This window comes from Balaenoptera physalus, assembly GCF_965194825.1.
Source record: "Balaenoptera physalus genome assembly, chromosome: 11".
Taxonomy (NCBI): Eukaryota; Metazoa; Chordata; class Mammalia; order Artiodactyla; family Balaenopteridae; genus Balaenoptera; species Balaenoptera physalus.
In genome coordinates this window covers 9,905,787-9,924,592 of record NC_138896.1, presented here as the reverse complement: position 1 = coordinate 9,924,592, position 18,806 = coordinate 9,905,787, and the positions used below count along the sequence as shown (strand labels likewise).

The window sequence follows — 18,806 nt, the reverse complement described above, 5'->3', positions numbered from 1 at the left end:
ATTTGCCATTTGAGATGGGAACATTAATTGCTGTGGATTGTGTGGCAACGTTAGTCTGAAAACAAGAGGGCTTGGCACACAGACTCTCCCCTACCTTCAACCCCACATGAATCGTGGGCCAGTTCTTCCTTCTCCTTCCTTCATTCTTCCAGTAATCTAGCTAAATCAAGCAAGAAACAAAAGGAGTGAAGAAAAACCAACTATTTTTCCCTATTGGCATTCCAGGTCAATATGATTCCAAAACTCTTACTGTTGACAATGACAGTGACTTCAGGTTTCATGAGGAGCTGCTATGTGCCAGGTGTGGGAATAGGGATGAGTTACTAGGCTGGGCCTCTTGAGTGACATTGCTGGGGTTAAAATTCTAACTCCCCCATTTTCTAGTAGCTCGTTCAACATCACATTAAGTAACCGTTAGCTCCAGTCAATTGCCCTCTTTGTACCTCGATGTCTTCATCAGTGAAGTGGGGACGATGACTGAGCCGGAATCATTACTGTACCTATGAGGATAAGTGAATTAATACATGTTAAGCACTCGGAAGAGAGCATGGCAAAGAGGAAGGGCTCAACAAGCATCTGCTAAATGACTTTTCATTTAATCCTTGGAAGAGCCTGACCAGTTAGGTATTGTTATTTCCAGTATGCAGTGAGCCTAGTGAGGTTCGGCTCTCCTCCGGTCCCTCGAAGCAGCCAGCTCCAAAGACCCCAGGAGACACATGGGGTAGAGTCTGCCGATATGATCAGAGAGCTGCACATGGGTGACGTGACCTGGCTTTGGGTCTTGCCCTCCAAACTGAAGGCCAGAGGGCCACCAGTACGAATGACCAAGCTGGCGGTCAAAGGGAGCCCTGGACCAAACATGTTGCAAATCCCCCTCTGCTAGGGGTCTTATTGTTTTTCCACCAGTGCCTGAAGCAGCTTAGTAGTCTCGCAAATTGTACTGTAGGTAATTAACTACGTGAGTCCACACAAGCCACGAAATCTCTCCTAGACTCTCCTCTCACTTCACCTACAAAGGCTGGTGGTTAAACTGTTGATAGATTACCTCCTCCTTAAATCCTGTGATTCTCCAGACTGTGACTTACATGAGTCAGGTTCAGTACCTCCTCTGGTTTACATCCTGTCGACCCTGCCCAGAAGAGCTGTCCACATAGAGGTCATCTGTCATTCCCAGAACAGAGGACATTTGTGTCAAGTTCTCATTCTCTCCCCTTTCTCCTATCTCTCTCCCCATGTCTCCCTCTTTCTCTCTCTCTGTATCTTATCTTCTCTGTCTTTGTCTCTCTCTCTCTCTCTCTGGATCTCTCTATATATCTTTCTCTTTTTCTGTTTTCTCTATCTCTATGTTTCTCTTCTCTCTCTCTGTATCTGTGCCTCCTATGCCCTCTCTCTCCTTTTCTCTCTATCTCTATATCTATGTCTCCTATGTTCTCTCTCTCCCTCTCCCTCTCCCTCTATCTTTCTCTCTTTCCCCACTACCAGTTCCTAATGATTTGCTACGCTCAAGACGTTGTAAACACAACAGGCAATTGAGAGGAGGGGATAAGAGGAGAAATAATAGCATTGTGCAAAGTGGGACTCGAGCTCAGGAACCCATGAGGGACCACATGTTTCCTTCGAAAGCTTTATTTTAGCTCAACAGCAGTGAAAACCAGAAAGACTAGTTTGGCACCTGCGGTCACTTGACTCCCTAGCATACAAGGCTGCGGAAAACACCTCCATCTATTGCTGGTCGTTCTTTTCTGTCACCAAAGCACAGTTTCTTCTCAACAAGGCAACTTGCAGAATGTTTTAGTTGCAGAGGGAAGTTAGGTGCCCTGCGGGGGCCTTAACCTTCGTGAACACAAATGGAACCTTCTGAATGTGCCTTTTCAGTTACCCCAGCTCAACCTGCAGACACGTGGCACGCGTGTGGGCAGAGAGGACTGAACAGTCTCGGCCTTTTAGGCAGCAGTTCTTTCCAAGAAACAGAATAGCAGCACTGGGCTGGAGGGGAGAATTCTTGAAACTTTTCCATTGTCTCTTGGGGAGAAAGGAACAGATGAGAGAACTTTAGAGTTGCGTGGAACCAGTCCTTCACCAGGGATGTGGGTGGAGGGAGAGAGGAAGAGGTTAAAATAGCCCACGAGTGAATGTTGAAAGGCAACCAGAACATTCTTCTAACTTCTTTCCTTTACCAGGAAAAGCTCAGGTCCTGTAACACATGAAATCTCCTGGCTTGATACACCATTTGTTCTGGATGAGAGGAAGGGAAAAACTTTAAGTCTGCAAGTCACAAACCCCACCCTCAGCTTGAATGACTTAGACACAGCAAAAGTACACACTCTTGGGGTATTTATCACAATGTTTCTTCCCCCAAACGGTTGCTCAGGCTGAAATTTGCAGGGTATGGCGCCTATTCACAGGTGACGTCAAACATAATTGAAAGAGTTGTGTATCTCCTTCTTTCAGTCAGAAAGACAGTAACTCAGGGCCCCTTCAATTGTTCCCGAGACCGCCTTTCTTAGGGTGAGGGTAGAGGAGAGAAGGGACGAAAACAAAAGGATGGAAGGAAGGGCACAAAAGTTCAAGTTCTCCCATTGAGCTTCATTACTGGGTCATTTGCATTCCTTGGGGAATAGAATCATAAGGTTTCAGAGCTGTGGGAAAACATAATATCAAACTTCCCATGCCCAAAATTGCTCCCCCCTAATCCAAAAAGGCCATGGATATTTGTGGGGACAATGTAACAAGCTCTCTGAAAGTGGGACTGTCTTGGGAAATCAAGGAGTTAAAACCTTTAATTTTATAGCTTTGCAAACTACATTTGAATAGCACTGAGAACGAGGAAGCTTTCGCAACGGCACTTTATGACAGCTCTAGACTACCCAAAAACCAGCGCAGTGACTGCGGGAAGGGTATACGTACATAGGTGCCCATTAGAGAGAAAGAAAAGACCAGGGAGCTGGAGATGAGAAGAGCTTAGGGAGGAGGACTGTCTCTACACATGTGGACCCATTAAGCAGCTGCACGGTATTTCAACAATGGCTTCACCCTGGAATCTAGACAGAAGGCAGCAGGCATGACCTTGCTGGTATTTGTCAGATCAATTCATCATTTCTGAAGGATATGTTTTGCTCCTAGGATACCATAATTGTCCAAGGATTTCACCAGTCTGCAGCAGCAATGCTAGTATATGATGTGATCAGTAGGTATTATCTTCCCTTCTCTCCACTTTCCCCCAAGGTCATTGGCAACCTTCTGTTAGTGTGATTGACCATCCTAGTTTGCCTGGGCTGGGGTATTTCCTGGGATGGGGACCTTTCAGTTTTAAAAGCTGGGATGGTACCTGGCCAAATTGGGACGTGTCATTGACCCAACCTTCCACCTGTTCTCCCTCTACCCTCTGCTTCTTGCCCTAGGCTAGCTCTACCTAGCACTACCACATTAGCACCCACACGCCATACTTAGTTATGTGGACAGAGAGGGCGAATATTCAATCAATGACACAAAATAGAGAAGCAAGAACAAAGAATGCAGTTGATTATAAAGTGCTGGGCTATACAAATCAAACTTGAGATCCTTTAACCTACTGAAGAAACCCACAGTGGAAACTAAGTCCTGTGCTAATCTGTGGAGAGCTCCATGTTTATTTCATGATTTTTCATCTGATCTTCTCAAAAGGACTAATTAGCTTAAGGAACTCTTTCTTAGAATTTAAGACTCAGTATTGGGGTGTAATTTCTATCTTAATTACGTGGAGTTTGAAAGAGCGTCACCCTTTTGAACCAGCAGCGTTGGTATCACCTGGGAACATGGGGGCAAATTCTCAGGCCCTACCCCAGACCAACTGAATCAGATACTCTGGGGATGGGACTCAGCAATCTGGGTTTGTATGACCCCTTCAGGTGACTCTCATGCATGCAGCAAAAATTTGAGAAACACTGAATTAATGTACCTATAACCTATCTTCCTTACTTGTAATTGATACTCAGTGGATTAGTGAGATACCCATAGAATTCCAGTGTTGAATCCAGCTTTTACATTACTACTCTATGTCAAGGACAGGTGATTAAGGATCTTGGCTATCACCACCAAGAACCCCAGTTTTTCACCATTAAATGGGGACTCCCAATAATCCATGAAAGGGTTTTATGGACTCTAAAGTGATATCACTGTCAACATCATTTACTAACCAGTAGTGTAGATAGAAAAGTAAATATTTCGCATGGTACCAAATTCATCACACCTTAGCATCTATGCATGAAACTTAATGCTATCCTCTCTGCTCCTAACTTACCTTTCCTATATTTGCTCACAAGTTAATCTCATAAATAATGAATTGCTATAGAGCCAGCCTTCCCTGAACTGCCACTTAGCTCATGGTTGTTCCTGCAATGCTGCAAAGAGTTAACTGGGCTTTTCATTTATTTTAGCATCACATGGAAGATATTTTATTATTTTAAAATCTGGAAAAACACAACAAGTATATTTTATGAAGAAGATAAACGCCAAATCAATTATCGTCCTATATTGTAAGATGAAATCATGATTACCCAAACCTGATTTTCTTAACATCAATTTAAAGGGCACATTTATTTCCTAAGGATGCCTTACCAGGATGTCTTCCTCTGGTCAGATCCTCCCTGGGGCTCTTGGCTTGGGCTTTGAATGGAAAGAACTCATTCCAGACATTTCATAACCTCAAGTCATTACCTATTTTCTTTTGGGTTAACAAAACAATGATTATCTCAACATGGTGGTGTTATAGACTGGATGTTTGTATCCCTCCAAAATTCATATATTGAAGGCCTAACCCCCAATATAATGGTATTTGAGGTGAAGGCCTATGCTGAAATCATCAGGTTTAGATGAGATGATGAGGGTGGGACTCTAATGATGGGATTAGTGCCTTATAAGTAGAGGAAGAAAGACCAGAGATCTCGCTTTATCAACCATGTAAGAACACAGACAGAAGGTGGTCGTGTGCAAGCCAAAAAGAGAGCACTCACCAGGCACCGAATCTATCGGCACCTTGATCTTGGACTTCCCAGCCTCCAGAACTGTAAGCAATACATGTTTCTTGTTTGAGCCACCAAGTCTGTGGCATTTTATTATAGCAGCCCGAGATGACGGACGGATACATACGCAACTGCAGGACCAGCTCATGCTGGTCCTACTCTGTGGATAACAGGATGTCTAGTTGTCTTGCAGATACAGCAGAGCCAAAACTGCAAGTCGTAATCTGGGCATGCTCAGAGGAGGAAAGCCTTCCTCAAATAACACTCAGAACCCATGTTTCATCCCCGAGGAACCAAGAAAACTAGAACATGACCCGAACCCTTTCAGAAATGAGAGGTCCGTGGTCCAGGAAGGTCTGGTGCTGAAATCCACCATCCCATACCTCAAGGGCCAAGTATAAAGCCCTTCATTCAAATCCTGCCCCACCAGCACTTCCTCATACCAGCCTGTCCTCCCTAACTTATAAAAGTTTGACTGAATCCCAGATCCAAGAGACAGATTTGAGCCCTGCCTCCTGTCTCCTTGCCGGGCGACCTTGCAATAAAACTCTTTCTTCTCCTAAAAGCCGGTGCAATAGTATTGGCTTCTATGCACTTCGGGCTGCAAGCCGTTACTGGGTAACACATATGGTAAAGGTTCCACATTCACAGCTTCTCTATCTACACTACTGGTTAGTAAATGATGTTGACAATGATATCATTTTAGAGTTCATAAAGCCCTTTCATGGATTATTGGGAGTCCCCATTTAATGGTGAAAAACTGGGGTTCTGGGAGCTGAATGACTTGCTCAAGGACACAGCTGGCAAGGGGGAGCACTAGGGTGGAACCCATGTCTTCCTAAGCAGAGGTCATTGTTCTGTCCACTGCAACAGAATTGTTTCAATTGCACGGGTTATAAACTATCTATTAGTGTCTATTACATACTAGTATTGATATGAGTGTGTAAAGTACTATGTATATATATATGTAATGTTTATGTAAAGCATAATTATATATATACATTCATATATATTTACAAATGTGTGCTTATATGTACATATTACATATTTATTTCAAATGTTAATTAAATAGATTTAATCAAAATTTTCTATTGTGGTATAGGGCCAGTTTCTGGCTTTGGTCAAAATGTGCATTTGAATTCTAGCTTGCCAGAAGAGATGATATTAGATCTCACACTGATTATGTATACATTGGAGAGTATGGTTAATTACGGGTTTAAAGACAAGGTAAAGAAAACAACTGAGAAGGAAAACTTGTGTAAATTGCATTTTCATAACTGACGCTAAAACAAAGAGGACAACTATATGTATGCCCTTTGCATACAGCACGATCCCCTATACTCTTTCAATACGCTTATTTCTCTCACAGCAAAGTAACTCATTTGTCTAGAACAGTGCAGTGATGGAAGGTCACTGGGTGAAGCATTTCCTCAGCTTGTTTCTTCTTTTCATCTCCGTGTATATTTCACTACAGGAGGCTAAAAGGCTTGTTTCAACTTGAGGTTCCTGCATCAGCTGTTCTAGTCTTAGGAAGACTGGGAGTTGGCCTTATTACCATTATTTGCATGTGTTGGTTTAACAGGACCTGTGGGCAGTCCAAATGAGATCCAGATTGGCAGATCACAACACACGCCGCTTTTCCTCTCTTGCACAGGGGTGTTGGGTGACCATTTTCAAGCCTCTGCCTGGGACCTGTCTCTTAGGAAGTCAGAGCCACGACATTTGCCCAGCAGGCACGTTCCTGATGCTCAAGAAGTTCAATGTGAGACAGAGTGTGCCCACTGACTTTATTTTTAAACTCCTACATGATCAAAAATGTTTATGTTTTGGAAATTCATTTCTAATATACTGAGGAAATAGTTTTCAGTCACCAGCATATCAAAAGTGTGTGTGATGTTTTGGGAAGAGAGGCATGGCCCCCTGTGATAGACTTCTGTGGACCACATGTGCTGGGCAATGACATTGTGTGAGTGATCTGAAACTATAAGTCTACTTTATAATGCTACCTTCCTTGTCCAACAAAATTGGTATAGTTTATGTAATACACCAACAACTTATTTTCTAATTGTTAAGCAATCCTTATGTCATAAACTTGGGAGAACGGTGCACTTAAGATACCATTGTTAACCCACGTGGCGCCTTAGTGATGTTGATGTTTCTTAGCTCTAAAAGCTGTGTCTAATAATACCAGCAACTTTTAAAAGGTTCTCTCTGGAATTACCACCTGTTGTCCTCATGTATTAGAGCCCATGTTAGTTAATGATGGTGAACGCACTGGTTCTGGGCAAGGGTACAGAAAAATGGTTGATAAGGCACCATCCATAACCAAGAGGAGAGCTCAATCATCATTCGTGGGACAAGCAGGCTACTTGGGTGATGCTCTAATTCATAGCCCTGCTCCCTAAGAATGAACTTTGCACACATGGTTTTTGAAGTGTGCTTGCCGCTGCTGTAAAAAAAACAAAAAAAACCCCCTAGATTGCTATCTTCTCTCATTGCCTCTGGACTTTTGCCTACATGAAACCCACCATAGTATCAGACTTAGATATCAGTTAGTACAACATTAATGGTACAATATTGAATTCATGAAATATACTTGAAATATACAAGCCATGGCAAAGTCTCACCAATTTGTATAGAACAGGAAGGAAAAGCTCTAAATTACTACATAAATAGTATAGATTTACCCTATATAATACATATATTGGCTGTACATACTACTTACTGATATAAAGCAGGCTTGGGACAGCTTTTTCATGGTTATATCCCAAGTTCTATATATTTCCATAGACAAAAAAGTATGTGTAAGGGGTAAAAATAAAGAATAGCCAGTAACTTGTGAGGCTATTATTTTCCTTAGCTTTCCCTTGTTTCTTGCCACATCTTATTAAGTCATTCTTGTAAAGGTGTTTGCAGTTAATAAAGTTCTTGCAGATATGCTTCTATTATTTCATGAGAAATTGTTGGCTTCGTGTCTAACACCACAGGTTTTAGAATAAGCCAGCCTCAAAAGGTGGCTGTGAGGCTGATTTGTTATGTGACCTTGAATAAGTTATTTAAATTCTCTAACCCTTGGTTACCTCCATTGTAAAACTGGCATAACAATGTCTACATCTTAACACTGAGGAAAAGAATGGATTACATAAAGTCACTGCATAAAAGGATGCACGTCAAGCACTTAGCACAGTACCTGGTTGAAACACTCAATGAATGTTAGATATTTTGATAGCTAGACTTTGATCTCCAAACTTAGCCACATACTTAAGAGGTATATAGGGACTGTATTGTCTTTATTATTATTGCCATGTTGACAGATAAGAAATTAAGGTGTCAGGTGCGATTATCCAATCCTCTGGGCAGTTATATGTTTATCTGTAAAGTAACAAGTTGGTTTTATGATTTATATATAAATACTTCAGCTTTCTCAGAGTACGAAGAGCATGTGTTGGTCTCCCGGAATCTGATGGGCACTGGGACCCCGACCAGAGAGAATTTCTAAGCCTGAAATGATGAGTGACATGCGGATTGCTGGGGAATTTATCAATATTACTGTCACCTTCTAAGGTCCCTTTAGAAGCCCCTCCCAGTCTTTTCCCAAACTCACTGTGTGCCTTCCATGCCAACTTCTATAACCTCCGTTATTTTAACTCTCATATTGCAGGGTAATTTTATATCTGCTTCTCCACTCTACTGTAAATGTATTGAGAATAGGCTATATCTTTTCATCTTTGCCTCCCAAATGCCTAGAACAGTAGCCGGCATGGAAGAATTCAATACCTGTCTGTTGAATGATTGAAATGACCTGACCAAGATTACAGTGAATAAATGGTGAATTCAGGACTTAAGCCTAGATCTTATAAATACAAATCCCTTATTTTGTTTCCACAGACTTTAGCTAAAGTAGGGTGATTGAATCTCATCTTAAGAGTAGGAAAATTATACCTAGTCCTGATAGGCATTAATCCTGGTAAAGGACTGAAAGATACAGCATAAAGCTTTGGTAATATAAAAAACCCCAAACCCTAAACTCATATTGTTAGTTGATTCAGCTTGATTATTTTTATCACCAGTTGAGTACTATCCCTGCCTAGGAGAATGCTGATTTGTTTGTATGTGCATGCGTGTAACTATATTAATCTGGCTCTAAGTGCTTTATGTGTAATTTACAGATCTTCTTCTTATGATGACATTTGACCTAATTTTTATCTAAGAAATAAATTCCCATCTAACTGTGGCCTATAAGCAGGAAATAGCTGATAGGAAAAAGAAATACAAATATGCTATGAATAAAATCAGCATTTGGTCTACCTCATACACAGAGCTACTTATTGAGAATAGGAGATTGTTTTCAGGTTCTGTGTTTCAGAATCATACTTTTCTCAGTTGGCTGCTTGGTCTGTTTGAAACACAATAGTCCCCAAACAGACTAACCCCCAGTTTCAACAGAGGACGAAAACGACTGAGGCCTCAATTTTCATAGACTGAGAAGAATTCTGAGGTTTCATTGCTCTCACAGGGCCCTATTCTGTGGTCCCATTGCTCAGGAGAGCAAGTTCTCTGGTCATTAGTTAAGATGAGAATGCTCAGGGCCCTTCTGGCTTATTTCTCATGTAAACACAGCATTCTGTTGAGAGCTTGTCCAATGGTGTGTCACTGCCCTTTCCTGGATGCTTCTATGAACTGGTTGAGGCGAACAGCCAAAGCCGGTGGAATATGGGATCGTTACAATAAAAATCCAGCAGGAAGTGGGATTCTTCGTAATCACAGGCAGGTCTCATGTATTTGGCTAATCATAAAGGAAGATTTGCATTTGGTTGTGCAGTTATTTTTTTTAGATAATTCAAGAAAGAGTGAACTTTTGGAATTAAACGTAAGTAGATGTTGACTTAATGAGCTGAAAAGACTAAATAATTATACTCCCCTGGGGACCCAAGAAGATAGGGCAGTAGCTGAACTCAGATTAGCTTTTCCACTGATAGTTTCACATAAAACTCTCATCATTAAGAATATATATTATCTTTAGTACACTCTTAATCCAGTTTAGCAGCTTTTGATTGTGACTATTAATTTCAAGGTTTACTATGTGCTGGGCTGTAAGGCTCTGGAATTAAGAGAAATCGGGAATTCACTATAAGCCACTCCGCCAGGAAGTAGCCAAAGTGATAAATTTATAACCTGTATTTCCATTCTCATGTCACCATTGTTCTCACGTCACTTTCAGATTCTGAGCCAAATTTTTAAAAATTAGGTATTCAGGAAGCCCTTGGACAGAAGCCATCCATCACACAGTGACTTTTCCATAGGTACACAAAAAAGCATTCTATCAAGATTTGATAGAAACAAGGAAAATGAAAACAAGGTACAAATATCCTTTGAGACAAACAGGTCAACCCAAAATACATCCTAGTAGCCTGACCTACTACCCTACATCTGAGGAAATGAAATAAAAAAAGAAACATACACATTTCCATGACAAAACTTTAAGTCGATTTTGGAGGACCCTTGCAGTTGGCCACTCTTTGGAGAAATGGGTTCTTCCGATACTTACGGTTCTGTTTCAAATGAACTGATTACAGTAATATGTCGTTATTGTCCCCTCAAAACACTTTTATTACTTCAGACAAAAAAAAAAGTTAAGGGCTTCCCTGGTGGCGCAGTGGTTGAGAATCTGCCTGCCAATGCAGGGGACACGGGTTCGAGCCCTGGTCTGGAAGATCCCACGTGCCGCGGAGCAACTAGGCCCGTGAGCCACAACTACTGAGCCTGAGCGTCTGCAGCCTGTGCTCCGCAACGAGAGAGGCCGCGATAGTGAGAGGCCCGCGCACCGCGATGAAGAGTGGCCCCCGCTCGCCGCAACTAGAGAAAGCCCTCGCACATAAACGAAGACCCAACACAGCCAAAAATAAATATAAATAAATTAATTAATTAATTTTAAAAAAAAAGTTAACTTTCCTAAGACACTGAAGGTCTTCCATGGCCTGACTCTTAAGTTACTTTTTGGTTTTCACTATATCCTTATATACACGCAGTCCTATGGAGCTGTCAGTACATCTAGTTCCATATACACGCCCCATATGCTTTTGTTCCTGGTGTTGTCCTAGTCACGAATGTTCATGTTCCAAACATCTGTCCACTGACATCATATTCGTTCTGTAAAGTCTATTTAAATACATTCTCCTCCATGAAGCCTTCTTTGCGCCAACCATTTAGAATAAATCGTTCTTTCTCTTCACTCTCGCAGCACGTTACTTGGATCTCTATTTAGCATTAAAAAAATCATCTTGACTGTAAAGCAATTATACTCCGATAAAGATGTTAAAAAAAAAAGATAAATTGTCATATAGTATAGCTCTGTTTTGGATCTTCTTCAATCAATAAAAGAGGTGCTAAACTTGGAAACATTAAAAAAAATTATCTTGAGTCATTACTGGTGATATGCGACAGTGGTTAACAAATAGATCTTACCTCTTATGGCAAATCTGATCAATGTCTTTTGCCTACCTAGGTGTTGTGTTGAGGATTCTGAAACTGTGTCCACCAGTGGGAAAAAACAAATATAGTGGTCAATTAATAATGTCTGCAAGGGACACAGGGCAGTGGTGGCACACTTGCCATAGGTTTGCCATTTCTGCAATAGTCTAAACTTGTTGATGCTGGGACTATTTCTTATTCGATTTTATATATTCTACAATGTCTTGTTTCTTTACATTTAGCAGGTGCTTAATATACGTTCTCTGCATAAATTGCATTGCAAGGGGCAATGCTGGAGACTTAGGTTAGAACTAAGGATGGATTATTGATTATTCAGGTTGTGATATGATAGAAGGGTTTCTGACAGAGGCCAAGGATTTCCTGCCTAGAGTTTTTAGGACACAGGTTACAACCCTTCTGTGCAGGATGCTTTATGTCCAGTTCTGTTGAAGCAAGGTGATATATTCAGTCATCTCTTGGGTACCCTTCAGATCCAAGAGCCAATGATTCCTAGAGATTCTTGCTATCTTAGCATGGATGGATAAGGAGTTTGTATTTCAAAACAAGTTCTATAAGCTTTGCACATCATAGATATATTAAGTCAGATTCTTCTGATTGAGTTCATGGCTTTCCTTTGTAAGATTTTCATTGTTTTCTTTTGTTAGTTTTGTGTGTGTGTGTGTGTGTGTGTGTGTGTGTGTGTGTGCGTGTGTGTATTTAATAGGTGAGGGTGGAAGGAAGGGAGAAAGACATGAGTCATCCCAGCTCTGGGCCATCGCTTGGCCATAGTTGGGTCATTGACACTTTAAACTGGCTTTCCAAGAATTTCTCTTTAGGAACTCAATATTTCTTAGCGCATATTAGAACATACTAATAAATGCTGTTCTCAAGCAGTAGTACCAAAGCTCATGATATACATGGCAAGAGAGAAAAACATTCAGGACAGCAGTGTATAACTGTTTAAAATTTTCCTTTTTAAAAAAAGAAAATTCAGAGTTTAAAGTTAAAATGCTTTAGAATAAGTATGTGAAATCTTCAGATTATTAAAGTGATTTGAAAAATCAAAGTAGAGGAATGTGAAATATGTATTATTACTCAGATGCTGGATTCTGTGTTCCAACTTAGGTTTACCATTGCTCTGCCTTATGAGTTATTGGGTACTTGTGTAATTAATGATAAAATGGTACTTTTTATTGCATTATACTACTATTACTTATATTTGTCTTCTTGAGGAAACTTACGGGGGGTTGATTAATTGAAAAGGAAAGATTTGAGTATCCTTGGATTCCCTTGCAATAATATTTTCTAATGCCATCACAACCCACTCCTATTCTCAACAGTACTGTATTACTTTATTAATGTCCTAGATTGTTATTTAAATCTTCATCCATGTTTTGTCGCCTAAGCACCCTGTAAGTAGGGATTTAAGGTCCAAAGCTCTGTCTTATGCTCTTTGCATCTCCTGCTCAGCACCCACTTCCCTGGTATGTGGTAAGTATTCTTGTTGATCAGTCCACACAGGGGCATGTTGAGTTTCCACGAATCTGTTGTCTATGTATGAGTGTGGAATGATCATATCCAGCTTTTGGGATCTGGGTGAGGTAGAATTTTTAAAAATGTGTGAACACAAGAACTTTTATAAAATTGGGAAGAATAATATATACCTTATGGATGTATTAAAACAGGGCACTGGAATACTGATATGGGTTTAATTATGCCCCCCTCCAAATATATTGAAGTCCTAAATTCCAGTACCTCAGAATGTGATTTTATTTGGAAATAGAATCTTTGCAGATTCAAGAAATTTAAGTTGAGGTCATTAGGGTGGGCTCTAATCCAATGTGACTGGGGTCCTTATAAGAAGGGGAAATTGGGACACAGACTAGCACAGAGGGAAGATGATGAGAAGACACACAGAGGGAAGATGACCATGTGACAGTAGTGATGTATCTATAAGCCACGGAACACCAAGGACTGCTGGCAAACACCAGAAGCTGAAAGAGGCAAGGAATGACCCTCCTCTAGAGCTGTCAGAGAGAGTATGGCCCTGCTGACACCTTGATTTTGTACTTCTAGCCTCCAGAACTGTGAGACAGTAAGTTTCTATTGTTTCAAGCCACTCAGTTTTTGGTGTTTTGTTATAGCAGCTCATGGAAACTAATACAAATACTGAGTGAGGTCCAAGCCCCCTGGGAGACCCAATTGGGTTAGAAAGTGATGTTCTGCTAATGTGAAGACAAATGATGAAGTAAAGTTCCCCTCTCCAGGTAATGTCCTACAGGAGGAATGGCAAATCGATTCTGTCTTGTCTGCAAAGTTGATTTACTAGTAGTGGCTGCTGGGAGCACAAGTTGAGAAGGATTTTGCATCTGTATCCAGGCTTGGTGGGAAACTTTGCAGACATCCCTCAGGAGAACCTGCAGTGAAGGGAAGGCAGAGGACAGAGGGGTAGGTACCAGGCTAGGGCAGCAGCAACTGTTGTTATTCTAGTGCTTTCCTGGCAGTTGTAAAGGGGCAAGGAGATCCCATATGGCGTAGGCTTGGGGGTAAGAGTGCGGAGTAGGGATGAAGAGGTAAAATTTAACTGAGGCAAAAGGAAAAAGGACCCTTGATTGTTCCAAATCTCAGCCCAGGCAGTCAAATCCCGTGACCTGCTGGGAGAAGGGCCATAGAAGACAAGAAACCCCCTGGATCTCCAAGCCAGTCCAGGAAAGAGAAGCAGGCTCTGATGTTTATAGAATGAAGTTGCCCAGGAAACCTCAGTGACCCTAAGCAAGCTGTTCACTTCATTTTGAATAAACTTGTGTCTTTATTTTCTGGAAATTTAAACCTCTTCACATAACTCTGTGGCCAGGGATTGTGTAAGTATGTTTTGTATTTCAATTATTCCTAGCAGTCCTGGGGACAGAGGAGGGGAGACTTTTTCACCATGGTTTTCTGATTATTTGGAGTTTGGGGAAATCATTAAATATTGCACAGAATATAATAGTTACGAACATAATGTTGGTGTCAGAGCTGGTGAAATCCGACCTATCCCAGGCCTCACTGGCTCCAGTATAGCCATGGAGTCAGAGTAAGAGCCACATCTCAAAACTCCCCCCGGCTTTTGCCCTTCCTCCTCATAGGGAGGCTTTGGCCGCTTCCTAAGGTCCACGCGGTAATTTCTAGAAGTCCACAGACTACCTCTCCTGTATTCTTTCCCTGCAGAGCTGACCAATAATCCACGTGCCCACTGGGTTTTGCCTGCAGCCCTTCTCCACAGGGGTCACAGACCATCTGTCATTGTCTTCGGGGGCTTTGCTGTTAAGTCTCCCAGAACCACCAACAATGGGGCGGGGCCTCCCTCACTGGTGCGTTCTCTCATACACTCCCAGGGAGCTTCTCTTATTGCCCACGAGCTGGAGGAACTGTAGCATCTAACTCAGGGGTCTCCTAAATACCACCGCTGGGACCTCCTGCTGGGAGAAGAGGCATTCATTTCACCTTTACAGGGAGTTGCGTTGTGGACAGTGAATTAGGCACCGTCTGCAAAGTGCTTTGAGTTGTAGCAAAGGAGAATATTCCCTGTCTTAGAAATCCTAGCTAGAACAGACATTGACAATTAGAGGCAGTCGGATTAAATATGCTTTGAGACATACATTTAGTGGTATTTTAGTGGTTTTAATGAATGTCTTTTGATTCTTTTTTTTCAGCTATTAATCCAGAATCTCACTGCACTTTCTTTAAAAATTTTTTTTTTGCCTCCTTTAAATTGAGGTGGATTTCCTTCTCAGGGGAGTTCATGTAAGTGTTCTCTGATAGCAGAAAGCCATTTGAAAATAGGTTCAGAAGCAGAAATCTAGCTATTTTCCTCATTTCTGCTCAAGTTCGCATGTCTTGTTTTCAAAGTGATTAGTTGCACTGAAATGTTTATCAGGATGTGGAAGAGAAAGCTATTAAATGTCATTTAAAGGGAGAAAATCTTCAGGCATGTTGCAAACCAGTTGTCTTGAGAAACCTTTTATCAAACTCGACCACAACCACCCTTTCTAAATGCCCTGCTATTAAATTTCCAAATGTCTCTACCAGTTGCACTAGATTTTTACTGGAAATGAACTGGCGCCTTGATTCAGTCCAACGGAGCCTAAAGAAGCTTGGGAAAAGAAGATAGTAGGAGAAAAGAAAAATGAGACTACTGCCCTTATGTGTATTTGTGTTAATATAAAATCCTGTATATTTAAAACACATGTAGGTACAAATATGTATATTATAAGACCATGAACAGAGAAAATGGACATAGCTTGATCTTCATCAGTGAGTGATCATTTCTGCTGGTTAAAGATAAAGATATGAACACACAGGCCTGATCTCTGTGTGGGTGGGTAACTCTGCTCTGTTTATAACCGATATGTGCTCTTGGTCCAGCTTAAAGTTATGGATGGATTAATGAAAATCCAGGTGCACTGTTGCAAGGATAACACTATTATTAAGGATAATTTCTTATACTTTTCTTCCTTATGTGTATAAAGTACATATAACAGCATCACCCAATGATCAGCGGTTATTCCCAGGAAATGTTCTCCTAACCACATCAGGATGAGGAGATATATCAAAGTTCAAATAAAAGGTAATGTATAGGAAATAGCGAATACTATTTTTAAAACCTCAGCTAAATGGTATCATTGAGGAATACATTGTTTTAAAGAAGTAAATTTTGAGGAATGTTGCTTTGTTCCTTTAAAGCCTCACTTTAATTATTTAAAATCAATTTTAGATGAAAATACCTCCAAATATATTAGCTATTTCCTTGCCTTTGGAAACAGAATACACATCCTGAATATAAAGTAGCACTTTTAATATTTTAAAATTAAAATATTTTGTTTCTTGCCATGATATTCTGCCACTGAAACATCCTGGGACGTGCTTTGTAATTTTTTCTCTCATATTACATGCTCTCGGATTGCTGTTCTCATTGAGGTTTCATGCTTATTTTCATAGTTTTACTGTTTCTTTCTCTCTAGGCTGATAAATCCCGGCCATGATCAATATCAATATTAATATTAACATGAATACAAATAACCAAGTGTGTTAGAATTGCACATAAAATAAGAGTAATAGCTTATGATTGAGTACAGAAAAGTACTTAACATGATTAAGATTCATAAGCTTTGTGTCGTCTAGTTTGGCTATTGAAAGCTCTTTTTAATTTGTTCTCTTCTTGTCTTTTGACTCATCAATTTGCCATAGATGAGATTGCTGAATATTTGATTTCCAAACAGTTGAGGGGAGATTATTTTTTCATATCTATTTATATCTGTTAATATATACATACATATATAGATGTATATAGCTGATGTTAAAAATGACATCACCAAATGTGATTATACCAGCTGTTGTAGAATTACCTACAACTCTGATGATTATGCAGCAACATAAAATGCTTATGATGGAACATTATCTAAAAAAAAAAGAGCAAGATGCTGAGTGGTATATAAACTATAATTGGAATTATCACAAATTCTCTAAAGTTGTGGAAAAAGGCCAACGAGAAATAAGTGAAAAGAAGCATTCATTATTGGGTTAAGATGATGGCATTGTACATTTCTATATTTTGAAAATTTCCACAGGGTTAATAATGTTAAATTAATTAAAGAAGGATTCCATCAGCCTGAGGTGGTTCTAATACCTTAGCAGCCTACCTAAGCAAACCAAAACCTAAGCCCCAAATGCATCGAGGTTAAGAAATCAAAACCCAAGGACGACCAATCACAAGCAGCCACCTGGGCTCTCTCAAATAACGCTACTGCTAAAGCTGTAGCCAATCAAATAATTTCCTTGCTTGGCTTCCACGTATTCTCTGTAAAAATCTCGCCCCTACCTCCTGTCTGCGGACTGCTCCTAACCACCTCCAGCTTGCATTGCCCAATTTGAATCAAGTTTTGCTCAAAAGAAAACTCTTAAAATTTTTCATAGGCCTCAGTTTATCATTCAAGAATATCATTTCAAAAGTTAACAAGCAAGGAGATATGGGGATATATGTATATGTATAGCTGATTCACTTTGTTATAAAGCAGAAAGTAACACACCATTGTAAAGCAATTATACTCCAATAAAGATGTCAAAAAAAAAAAAAGTTAACAAGCAAATGTATAACCAAAAAGCCCAGTAAAGAGCCCAAAGTTCCCGCCACACTCTACTCGTTAGAAATCTGATTTTGATTAGTAAGCAACATCAGTGCATGCCATGCAGCTTTGAATCTTGGACTTAAGGCTTTGTTAGAAAAAGAGCATCCTCCCATAAGGTTCACTAATCTAGCAGCCGGGATCCCTAAAACGTGAAAGGAAATTGGACTTATTATAGAGTACAGGGTCCTTAGAACTGTCACTGTTTTTGAAGAAAATTTGCAATATAATCTCAAGAGGAGTATTTGATATATGGCACCAAATTTAAATTTTCTACTTCCATAACATTTAAGATTACATTGAACATTTAAGATCTTAATATTTAAGATCTCCAACTCAGTCATGAGTGTTTATCAATCAATCCATTCCCTCAGGAGATATTTATTAAACTCTTACTGTCTGCCAGGCAGTACAGCACACACACTGAACAATAGTCAAATATCAACATGGGGCTAAATTCATCCTTCTGAATAGAAGCCTTCATTCCACAGCGTTTAGGCTTCAGTTTCGTTTTGTTTTGTAAAAAAATAACTTCAAAATGGGCATAAGTCCTCTCCTTTCCACAGTCCTCACTTTTGCTATCTGCAGACAAATTACATTTAAACTATTCACCTCGCTGGCTTGATTTTGGAATATGGTAGGGAAGAGAGACACATACTTTCCACCGACACATGAGGTCTGCTCACAATTAATTGCTTACTTTGTTAGAAGAAATTTTAAGCTCAATACAAGAGCTCTTTTAAATAAAGAGGTCAAAGTCACTCCTACAGACTCGTAAGAGAATGCTGCCTTCTGGTGAAACAAATGGCCTTTTAAAAGGAATAAGATAGCGTGCATGGCAAGGATGCATGTGAACAATTCCATATCAGAGCCCATAGAAAGAAGTTAATAAATTGCAAAGATCTAGTACTCAGGCATGTGGGCAGCATGCTAAACAGATGCATTCACCTCAGCAGTTATCTTCTTTTCAGGAGTACTTTTTTGCAAACAGTACACAAAAGCCATATATATGATAATAATCTCAGCACATTAGACGGAGTCTCCACGCTGAACAGAAATAGTGATCCCCTGAGGTGAAATATCTGCTGTGCTGTGGATGCTAGTACTGCCATCTGACGCTGCAAAGCAGCAGAAGAGATGCTCAGCATTAAGGGGGATTTTTCACAGTGATAGC

General features: G+C 40.3%; 1 protein-coding gene and 1 long non-coding RNA gene across 3 annotated transcripts in view; one reads left to right on the top strand and one right to left on the bottom strand.

Annotated features, from left to right (window-relative positions):
* LOC309638003 overlaps positions 1–18,806 on the top strand; it is a 789,902-nt gene that overhangs the window by 2,440 nt on the left and 768,656 nt on the right. The gene's annotated exons all lie outside the window — the stretch shown is intronic.
* PHACTR1 (phosphatase and actin regulator 1) overlaps positions 1–18,806 on the bottom strand; it is a 545,181-nt gene that overhangs the window by 383,406 nt on the left and 142,969 nt on the right. The window lies entirely within an intron of this gene.